Source organism: Adiantum capillus-veneris, chromosome 18 (assembly GCF_014529385.1).
Source record: "Adiantum capillus-veneris isolate H3 chromosome 18, ASM1452938v2, whole genome shotgun sequence".
NCBI lineage: Eukaryota > Viridiplantae > Streptophyta > Polypodiopsida > Polypodiales > Pteridaceae > Adiantum > Adiantum capillus-veneris.
Window position 1 is genome coordinate 143,850,016 of NC_140948.1, and position 11,630 is coordinate 143,861,645.

Here is an 11,630-nt window from a genome sequence, read left to right on the forward strand (position 1 = left end):
GCTTGTCATTAGGGTAGTATCTTCATCAGGGCAGTGAAGTGTGACCCTGATGAAAACTTCTGAGTACATGTCTCTAGAATCTGGATACATGTGCTCATGTTGGTAGATAGATTTGATATTACAAATGGGTCTTCTAGACTCCATAATGCTGTTTATTCAAGTTGTTTATCAAGGAAGTTACATTCTTCCTAGACAATTTTGGAGCTATGAATCACCTTCCCCCATGTAGACTCCATAATGCTGTTTATTCAAGTCGTTTATCAAGGAAGTTACATTCTTCCTAGACAATTTTGGAGCTATGAATCACCTTCCTTGTCTATTCAAATCGTTTATCAAGGAAGTTACATTCTTCCTAGACAATTTTGGAGCTATAAAACACACTCTTTTTTGCTCTTAGGCTGGTTTTGCATGCAAGTGCAAGCTATGTGTTGCGTATGGGGAGAAGATTTCGTTTTGTAAGTGTATGTGTGGTAAGCCCAAAAACGACCAATTCCAAAACAACAATCCTACATCCTCCATATACCATGAGAAAAAGAGAGCAAAATAAAGAGACAAGACATCACACATTTGTCTCTCTTACATGGCACCAGCCTCTCCCATTTGCACATCCTCGAGTCGTCTTCGTGGTGTCCTACAGCTAGCCCTGCTCCATTTCATTGGGATCTGTGGCTCATCATCCACAGTCATGTCCTCTAGAAAAGACTTAGAGGCTAATCCTACAGGAATCATGTCCTTCAAGATATCCCGCTCTTCTTGAGAAGCATCCTTGAATACATCTTCACAAGTCCTTGAAAGGAGCTTCAGTTTTTCAAGCACCTTCAAGTTTTGCATCTTCTGAGACTTGAGGTGCTCAAAGCAATCAATGCCATAGACAACCACAGTTTTATGATTAACTTGAATCTTGGATTCCCCTCTGTGTCCAATTTGGAGAAACAATTGTACTGGAACACTGAGCCTGTCATCATCTTGAAGCTTCTCTATCTCTCTTTGCATGGGGTTGTCATTTCTCTAATTCTTCACCTGTATTGTAACAGCAATCCCTTGCGTTGGCTGGTTCTCCAGCTCCGTCATTACAGTAGCCTGCATAGGACGACTTCGAGCAGAAGCCCCAAGGTTAAAACGGCAAGGGAGGGCTAAGTCGAGGATAGTCTCGTTCCTCTGTGCACTAAGTGCAGTACACCTAGCAAAGGCTGCTTCTGCCAATTGCTTGAAGATTTCAACAGATACTGGGGAGAAAGAGTTAAAAAACAGATAATATCCCTCCAAGTTACAACAATTCTCATTCAACTTGTCCACATTACTCTTCCCAACCATGGTCTTCAAGAAGGTGGCCAATGTCACGGGTTGTGTGTAGTTTGCCTTCTGTGTGCACTCATGCATCGCTAGCAGGATGATAATCCTAGCCACCACCTCCCCCCTGACACCTTCAAACACCAAACCATCTTCGAAAACTTCGATCATCTTGGTCAAGAAATCACCCAGGAATGCATCATTGTGGGCGTGGAGCAGCTCAGCAGCAGCAGCAGCAAGAACCCGCTCCGCAGCTGCTGCGGTGTACACTCTTCTCCTATCCTTTGAGATATTCACAATGGTTCTCATGTGCTTCGCCACAAGTTTCTGCGGTAGGCTCCCCCACGCAACCACTTGGACTCCCACAAGAGAGGCAAAAACTGCTACTGCTATGTCGCGAGTCACCCAACCCGCTTCTGTGGTATCAATGTTCCTGCCCAGCAACTTCATCTTGGAAAATTGGATGGTCGCATTCAGCTTGTTAGTTTCTTCCACTGAATCATAGTATGCAGCCCAGAGTGGCCTCCCGATCAAATATAAGGGATGGTACACATGATAAGGGTTAACCAGTCTCACACGCGCACTTGCATCATCTGCTGCTGCTGCTGCTAGGTCTGCAACCTTCCTGTCAGTGCCAAGCACAACGGTGAAAAAGCTCTTACCCTGTGGAATACTTCTAAGGGACCTCCTGAATGTGACAAAATTATCACCCAATTCCCCAGCCTCATCTATGCACAAAAGAAGCTTCACTTTGCACTGATCTATTTCTTTCTTGAAGCATAGCTCAAACTGTGCTTCGGCTTTGGATCGTTCCAACTTATCGTATTGTGTGATTGTCGGCAGCTTCTGGTTATACACATTTAGAACTTCTTCCTGGATACCATCATCTTTTTCCTGTGCCTGAATCCACTGCTCGCATGTCATGTTGCGAGCATGCTTATTGAGGACTGCAATGACGCTAGCAACAAGTGCCACAAAGGTTGCCCCACTGGATTTCGGGCTCTGCATAATGTCGGCTAGCTTCCTAGTTTGCCTTGGGAACCCAGTCTGCTTCTCTGCCATACATGATAGATAGAATACATAGAATCCCTTGCGCCAGAGTTGGCACATCAGCCGAGACTTGCCCCATCCACTGCTTTGTACCAAAGCAACAAGCGGCGCGTACCACTCATGCTTGTCCCAATTTGATGCATAAGACTCCAGCTGCTTTGCAACCAAGGCAAGCACTGGTTCTGAGACAACATACTCGATCTGCCAGGCGCATGCTGCAGCTTTCATGTCCACATCCCACATGGCCTGATGCACATCCTCACGCACATCCACGGGCCCAAGCCTGACAGATTTAATACGACGAATAACATCCCCACAGGTTTTGGCCTCGAGCAGAATACGAAAAATAGCATGAAGATCGTCTTTCGACATTGCTGTGTCAATTAAGGCATCAACGCAGACACCCCTCTTTCGACATTCCTCTTTCGCATCCAACAAGGAAGAAGCGCCCAAGGAGAACCCATCAGATTCCTTCCAGCCAGGCAAAAGAGTCGCCATGCTTACCAATGCCGAAGAAGAGAGGAATTTCTAACAGAGAGTTTCACATTTAAGCGCTCTTTGTGGATTTAATTTTAAGTTTAAGTGCTAAAATTATGAGATATATATAGCTTGGTGAAGAATGTAGCTAGATAAGTTTGCAATTGCTCCAAAGAGCTAAAGCTTGGTCAACTATTATAATATAGGTGTTGTTCTTCTACTACCCTCTTTATCTACTGCTATTGCTAAAACTAGCCTTCTGCTCGCATGGGCTCGGTATGTTTTATAGGTATTGTTCAGAAATAAGAGACACTTGCTGCTAATTAAGTGGCATGATTGGCTCTTTTTGGTGTTTTTCTTACTTATAACTATCACTACCCTGGAAGCAAGATTCTTCAAAAACAATTTTTGATGTTGTATGATGTGATGTCAATATAGCTTGGTGAAGAGTGTAGCTTATTACTTGATTTATGTTGGTGAAGAGTGTAGCCTAATAATTTTGTTCTGTTTAAAGCTTGCATTATGGGGCAAATGGGTAAATGTGCAAGTGTTAACCAGGGATGTTTTAACTTATGAATTGAACGGATCCATAACTTTAAATAAATGCACTTGTTGATTATAGTTTGCGGAAAAAATAGCAGCTCTTCTTGAGGAAATCTTCATATGCATGTTGCAGATTTGACCAATAGAGGTATATGAAAATTTCTTATCAAAAGGTTGGAACTTACTTTGCAAATATTACTAAAATTGATGTTTTACTATTCCTTTAGATGCTAGGTAAGTTTGCAATTGCTCCGAAGAGCTAAAAGCTTAGTCAACTATTATAATATAGGTGTTGTTCTTCTACTACCCTCTTTATCTACGGCTATTGCTAAAACTAGCCTTTTGCTCGCATGGGTTCGGTATGTTTTATAGGTATTGTTAAGAAATAAGAGACACTTGTTGCTAATTAAGTGGCATGATTGGCTCTTTTGGTGTTTTGCTTACTCATAACTATCACTACCCTGGAAGCAAGATTCTTCAACATTTTTTTATGTTGTATGATGTGATGTCAATATACCTTGGTGAAGAGTGTAGCTTATTACTTGATTTCACACTGTAGATAGGGCTTTCTACTTGGTCACTATAAATTTAGATATGAGAAGAAATGCATTGACATTGTAGTTTGTATTTTACTATCTTGGACTAACTAATGGTGTAAGGATACCATATGATTAGACTGTTGCACTTTATAGGTTGATTCTTATAAATAGGCCCATTGTTCCCATGGGAATGGGTTGTTGATTGGTCTACCCTTATGAAGTAATGGTTATCTTATTCCCAACTTTTGGTTCCCTTAGATAATTTAAATTCTACAAAATAAGATATTAGGACAATGCTATGATAATACATACAATAAAGTAGATGTTTGCCAATATCACTGCAAATATAAAGGCATTACTATTTCATCATAAATTTGACTTCTTTGCAGGGGATCTCAAACCATATAACAGTAATTTATTTGGCCTAACAAGATGGTTTAAGTAATAGGATAAGGATTTCCCTTGATATGCATATTTTCATATGTATGTGAAAAATGGAGTTGGCCTAAAAGCATATGATGACATACTTACATTTGAACATTTAACATTTTGTCGATCCTTGGTAATTACTTACATTTGAACATTTAACATTTTGTCAATCCTTGGTAATTACTGACCTAGTATTTTTTAAGCGGAATATTACCAAATAAGAAAATTGATATTGTAAAAGGATCTCAAATGTTACATGTACTTCAAGCACAGGTGGGAATCATAACATCCGATGATAGATGACACTTCTCTTGTTAGAAACTTTCTAAACTACAATATTGCATAACAATTTTGGAGACTTAGTTTTTAGTAGAGTCAATAAACAAGAAAAGTGCACTTGCATTTGCATTTATATAGTATAATCTTGCAAATTTGGAAGAATAGAATTCCCTTGTTGTTACCATATACATGTGGTAGTGATGTGTGTGAACACAGTAGGACCGCCGGGGCATTTTTTCCCTCTTTAGGAGGTTTTTTCCCGCGTGCATTGTATATACGCCCATCACTCTAGGGCTATCTATCTTTCCATTGCACACTAAGTAACACACTCTCTATTGTGTGCCTTGAGCTTCCTTCGTCTTCTCCAAGCTGTGTGTGTTTCTCTGCAACCCTAATTCCAACAATTGGTATCAGAGCAGGTCACGTCCTCCCGGGCTTAATTGCCAGCTGCTCCAGCACACGCCTGCTCACTTTCTCCGATTTCAGCGAGCTTTGGCAAGCGTTCGTAGGTCGACAAATATTTTGGGAAGTCTCGTAGAGCTTGGTCTGCTCAGACTTTTGATTTGGGCTCGTTTCGGCGTCCGTTTCCACTACAGGCAGTACTGCACAGGCTATTTCGTCATTTTGTGCAAATTTTTTGTTAGTGTCGTTTTCTGCACAATAGGTGCCTTATAGTCTTCTACGGTTTGTGCTATATAGCACAGGTTGTTCTCGCTGCGTTTCTCCTATTTTCGGGCAGTTTTCACATCAGGTGCAGCATTTACCATGGCTGGCAACAACAACACAGATGTGTTCAAGATATTTCCTACTGAGGACAGGTTGGATGGGGACAACTATCCTATGTGGGCTTATATGATGCAACATGTTCTTGTGTCAAAGGGTGTCTAGAACATTGTGCAGGGCATTGATGTACGTCCTGGTTCTGAAGACGTAGGCGATGTTGAGGATGTTGCACGTCTTGCTGCAAGGATTGCTGCTGTTAGAGTTGTTTTGCCTACGGCAGAACAAGCTCATTGGGATGTTAAGGATGTGCAGGCTCATGCATTAATTGCGTTGTCTGTGAAGTGCACCATTGTTCCTCACATCCGTTCAGCAAAATCTGCAAAACAAACTTGGGATATTTTGGCTTGTCTTTATGCAAGCCGCAATGAGGCTAAAATTGCTTGCTGCTAAAGAGCTGGAGTCGAAGATTATGCATGAGGAAGATGCTATGGACACTTTCCTTGCTAGTGTCAAGGATATCAATGAGAAACTTATTTCTGCAGGTGAAGTTATTTCAGACAGTTCCCTTGTGCAGACTGTTCTTGATGCCTTACCAGATTCTTACCAGACTTTTGCTAGTACTTGGAGACTTATGACCCAAGGAAATCCAGAAGTTGTCAAGTTTGATGCATTATGCACATTGCTGTTGCAAGAGTCACTTCCAGAAAAAAGAGGACTAGACAGCGTGTAGTTGAACACGAAAGGGTGGTAATAGTAATGCAGCCACTTCTTACGGTTCTGCTGCGAGTGGCAAAAATTCTATTACTAATGCTTCTGCTGGCAGCAATTCGTTTGTAAATTCTAGTGACAAGGGAAAAAAGAAGATGCGTTGCCATTATTGTAAAGCTAATGATCACTTGATCAAGTCGTGTCCTAAGTTGAAGGCCAAAGAGGCTAAGAAGAAAGAGGGTGGTTCCATTGCAAATACTGGTTCCACTACAAATGCAGCCATTGTTGAGTCTTCTGTGAAAGGAGACTGTAATGCTAATGTTGATGCAGAATGGGCTTTTAGCGTAGAGTGCACTTACAATCCTGCTGTCCATGATGCATGCTTGTCAGTTGCTGCAGATTCACATGTGTGGTATTTCGACAGTGGTGCTACAAAGCACATTACCTCACATCGTGAATTGTTTACCTCTCTCGAGTCTGTCCCTCATGGGAATTCAGTCACTTATGCCAACAACGCCTCTTATCCAGTTCAGGGAGTTGAGATTGTGCTCACTGCTGCTAATGGCAGCTCCTCACACTTGTTGATGCACTTTATGTACCTAGGATCAAGAAGAATCTCTTGTCTGTATCCGCACTTGCTAGACTTGGACTTGTAGTCAAATTTGTGGATGATAGATGTACAGTTCATGATCTCAGTTTTGGTGATGAAATTGTTGCATCTGGGCTTTTGTGCCGTGGGCTGTATAAGCTCACTTTGTATGACAAGTGTGGACAAAATTTTGCAAATGCTGTTGCAAATTCAAAAGGGCTATTTCAGATGCAAAACTTTGGCATGCACGTTTTGGTCATCTAAATTTTGCTGCGTTTGCAGAAATATGATATAGTTGCTTCTTTGCTGCCTCTTGAAGCACCTGTCAAACATGTTTGTGAAGGATTTATTTTGTGTAAAATGCAGCGTTCTAAGTTTCCAAAAGGATGGTTCAGTTAGGGCCACATGCATGTTGCAGCTTGTACATAGTGATGTTTGTGGGCCTATGCAAACTCCGTCGTTGGGCAATTACCTGTACTTCATGACTTTCATTGATGATTACTCCAGGCATGCATGGGTATTTTCGCTTAAAGAGAAGTTTGAAGTTTTTATGTGCCTCAAACAATTTCTGGCTATGGCTGAAAATGTCTCGAAATGTACTATGGGCACCCTCTGTTCCGATCGAGGGGGGGGAGTATATGTCTCATCATTTTAATGCATTTCTGGCTAGTCGTGGGATAAAACACCAATGTACAATGCCTTATACACCTCAGCAAAATGATGTTGCTGAGAGGAAAAACAGGTCACTGACGGAAATGGCACAATGTATGGTCAAAAGTCAAGGTTTGCCGCATTCTTTTTGGCTTGAGGCCATCATGTGTGCCACTTATGTACTTAACAGGTGTCCTACGAAAGCTTTGTAGTCTATTACTCCATATGAAGCATGGCATGATAGAAAGCCTTCTATTGAGCACATCCGTGTTTTTGGCTATTTGGCATATGCTTTGGTGCCACAAGTGTAGCGCAGAAAATTGGATGATAAGGCTGTCAAATGTATTTTTGTTGGTTATAGTGCTGAAAGCAAAGGTTACAGGTTGTATCATCCGCAAACAAAACGTATTCTGGTTTCACGGGATGTAGTGTTTGTGGAAGATTCTGTTCAGCCCTTGCTCTCATGTACTAGAGACAGTAATGTAAGCTCACAGGACATTTATGACACTTTGTTGCCTCTTTTCAGTGGTGGAAATACGAATGTAAGTTCCAATGAGGCAAATGTACAGCCTATGGGGGTTTCTAGAAGTGTTTTAGATCAGCCTATTATTGATGCATATGTACATGATGTACTTGATGAGGAAAGGGCTGAAAACGAGCAGGCTAGAGGTATGCCAAAATGGCTGGTGCACACTTTGCGTGACAGTAAATTGGATGCACCTTTGTCTAGTCGTACTCGTTCAGGCTCTCTCCATGCATCTTATGCATTAGATTGTTATGCTTTGGCTGTGTCTAGCTTACATGATGTTGAGGAGCCTCTGTCTTTTGATGAAGCACATAATTCAGACAATTGGATGGCTTCCATGCAATCAGAATATGATGCACTCATAGAAAATGACACATGGACTTTATGTGATTTGCCTCCTGGAAAAAAGGCCATTGGTACGAAGTGGGTTTACAAGTTGAAACGCAGGCCGGATGGTGAGATTGATCGCCATAAGGCTCTACTTGTTGCAAAAGATTATGCACAGCAAAAAGGCATAGATTATGAAGAGACTTTTGCTCCCACTTGTCGTATGACTACTGTACGTTTTCTATGTGCATTGGCAGCTCATTTTGGTTGGGATGTACATCAATCAAACATTGTTACTGCTTACTTGAATGGTGACATATTTGAGGAAGTTTATGTACGCAGCCTCGCGGTTTTGTCATAAAAGGACAAGAGGACAAAGTGTGTAGATGTAAGAAGGCTTTTTATGGGTTGAAGCAATCTCCTCATGCTTGGTATGAGAAATCTGACACTCATTTGGTCAAACAAGGCTTTCGTAACAGTTTAACAGAAAGCACATTGTATGTAAAGCGTGAGGGTGATGTACTTCTCATTGTGGTTCTTTATGTCGATGATTTGCTGATCACTGGACCAAATGAGAGACATATTGCTGAATTTAAGGCTGATTTGAATGCTACTTTCAAGATGAAAGATTTGGGGCTATTGCATATTACTTGGGTATACAGTTTAAGTGTGTCAGAAAAGTTACATAGAGACATTGCTATGTAAGTTTGGACTTGAGGATTGCAAACCTATTGCCACTCCCATGGAAACAGGTTTGAAGTTGAGTCTACATGATGCTGGCGATCCTGCTGATGTCACTCTTTACCAAACTGCTGTTGGCTGCCTCATTTATGTATGCAACACGAGGCTGGATATTCAGTTTGCAGTCTCACAAGACATCATATTTATGCATAGCCCAGGGTCTAAGCATTGGCAGGCTGTCAAGAGGATTTTCCGCTACCTTATTGGCACTTTACACCTTGGCTTGTTTTATCCCAAGGGGGGATCATTGCCGCCAGACTTACATGCTTTTTCGGACTCAGATTGGGCTGGTTGTTTTGACACGCGAGTGTCCACAAGTAGTTTTTGTTTCATGCTTGGTAGTTCATGTATATCATGGTTGAGCAAGAAGCAACCTACTGTGGCCACTTCGAGTTGTGAGGCTGAGTACAAGGCAGTCTTCACATCTACGGTTGAGTGTGTATGGCTCAGACACCTTATGGCTGATTTGGGTGTTGGACAGGATACTGCCAACACTATCTACACTGACAGTCAGAGCGCATTGGTAGTTGCGAGGAACCCAATTTTTCATGCTCGCACAAAGCACATTGAGGTGCATTACCACTATGTTAGGGAGAGGCTCTCAGCAGGAGAGATCAACTTGGCTTATGTGCCAACACATGACAACCTTGCAGATCTTTTCGCAAAGGCATTGTCTCGTGAGAAGCTTGAAGCTTTTCGCAAATCTTTGGGCTTACTCCCCTTTGTGGACTGATCGTGTCCTAAGGGCATGGCACTTCCCTTTACTCATGTGCCAGCTCTCGTTCACCGCATCACTCCAGGGGGGATTTGTTACCATATACATGTGGCAGTGATGTGTGTGAACACACTAGGACTGCCGGGGCATTTTTTCCCTCTTTAGGAGGTTTTTTCCCCCGTGCATTGTATATACGCCCATCACTCTAGGGCTATCTATCTTTCCATTGCACACTAAGTAACACACTCTCTATTGTGTGCCTTGAGCTTCCTTCGTCTTCTCCAAGCTGTGTGTGTTTCTCTGCAACCCTAATTCCAACACTTGTTATGTATGACCAATATATGGACATCAATAACAAGTCCAAAATTAAGACATCATGTGCTCGTATGTGTTTTGTTTTGATGGTGGTAGGTAAGCAATGGTTCTGGTTGTATATTTGGTAGCAGTAGCATGGTGTGGCTATTCTTCAGCACTAGCTTGAAATTGTGCAACTCCTTTGTTTACTAGTTTCCCCCAATTTCTTTTTGATGAAGCCCACTTGTAGCCTATTTGAAACTACATGATGCAAATGGATTGATGCTATGTACTTTACTTCAATTGATGACAATATAAACTACGGCTTTGTTGTCTTTCTTAAAATTCATTGTCTAAACTGGCTTATTGCTACCTTAAACCCCATGATAATTTGTCTTTGATAGGGTTGATATTGCAGAGCACACACACACACACACACACACACACACACATATATGTATTAGAGCCTAAGGCATTGCAATATATGTATGTATGTATGTATGTTTATTTGTATGCACATATTTGTATTTAGAGCCTAAGGCATTACAATGTGTGTGTGTGTGCATGCATGCACGTGTGTGTGTGTGTGTGTGTGTGTGTGTGTGTGTGTGTGTGTGTGTGTGTGTGTGTGTGTGTGTGTGTGTGTGTGTGTAGGCAATAGCATCTAATTACTCGATAAATACAAGACATGCACATTAGATGTTCATCTACAAAGTGTTCGTCATGCACATACACAAATAATTTTGAAATTCTATTAATTATTTATTTATTTTTTAAGTTTTACTTTTTGATAAATTAAAAAAGAAATCCAAGACAAAAGAATCTCGAGTGTTGTAATGCTCATCTACAAAGCATTCATAATGCACATACACACTATTCTAGAATTTTATTGATTAATTAATGATCTTTTTTATACTCCCAAGTTTTTTAAGTGCTTGAAAAAAGTAACAAAGAATTTAGAGCTAGGTTCTATAATACACATCTTAACAAAATTCATCATGCATGTGTAGCAAATGCTAACCTCTTTTAGAGCCTATATGATTCTAATATAAATATATGTACCTCTCATCCTCCCCTTCTATTAACTTTGTACATGTCTCTTGTCTATCGCACGTAATGATAGGAAGAGATAATATAGCACTCCCTAACTAGCATGATCATTACGTCGCTCATCTTTTGCACGTGGCAATAGGGAGAGACATAATGATTCACAAACATGCATTCACAATTATGCTAACACTCATCTGGTGCATGTATGGTAATAGTAGAAAGGGCCTGCCCTTGTGCACACAAAGAAGAAAGAGGCTCCAAGATTCCATAGCCTTGTAGAGAATCAAGAAGTGAAGAGAGATAAAGAGTTTCAAGAAGTAGAGAGAGAATGTGTCAACATTTAGATTCGAAGAGAGTCAAAATTACAATGCCTCAAAAGTGTCCCTCAGCCCTTAGTTACAAAGGCTTTTATAGCCTAAGGCCTAAAGGCCATTCGCACCACCTAAACCAAATGTCTGAAGTCACAAATCACTATCTACATTTCTCATCCCCTTTGTTTTTAGCTTGTGTCCTCGCAAGTGACACAAAATTTACATGAACTTACTAATATACAAATCTCATGTTAGAGCATGAATCTATAATTCTATCAAGTTTGGAACTGGAATAGTTCTCTGTCCACTCGCACAAGTCTTCACTTTAGTTCCATTGTTGACTTCGCAACCATGACTGTTGTTGTGCTCCTGAATTGGTGTCTATGAA

General features: G+C 41.1%; 1 pseudogene; it reads right to left on the reverse strand.

Annotated features, from left to right (window-relative positions):
* Window positions 1–301: 301 nt before the first annotated feature.
* On the reverse strand, window positions 302–2,886 carry LOC147436562 (uncharacterized; annotated as a pseudogene).
* Window positions 2,887–11,630: the final 8,744 nt, after the last annotated feature.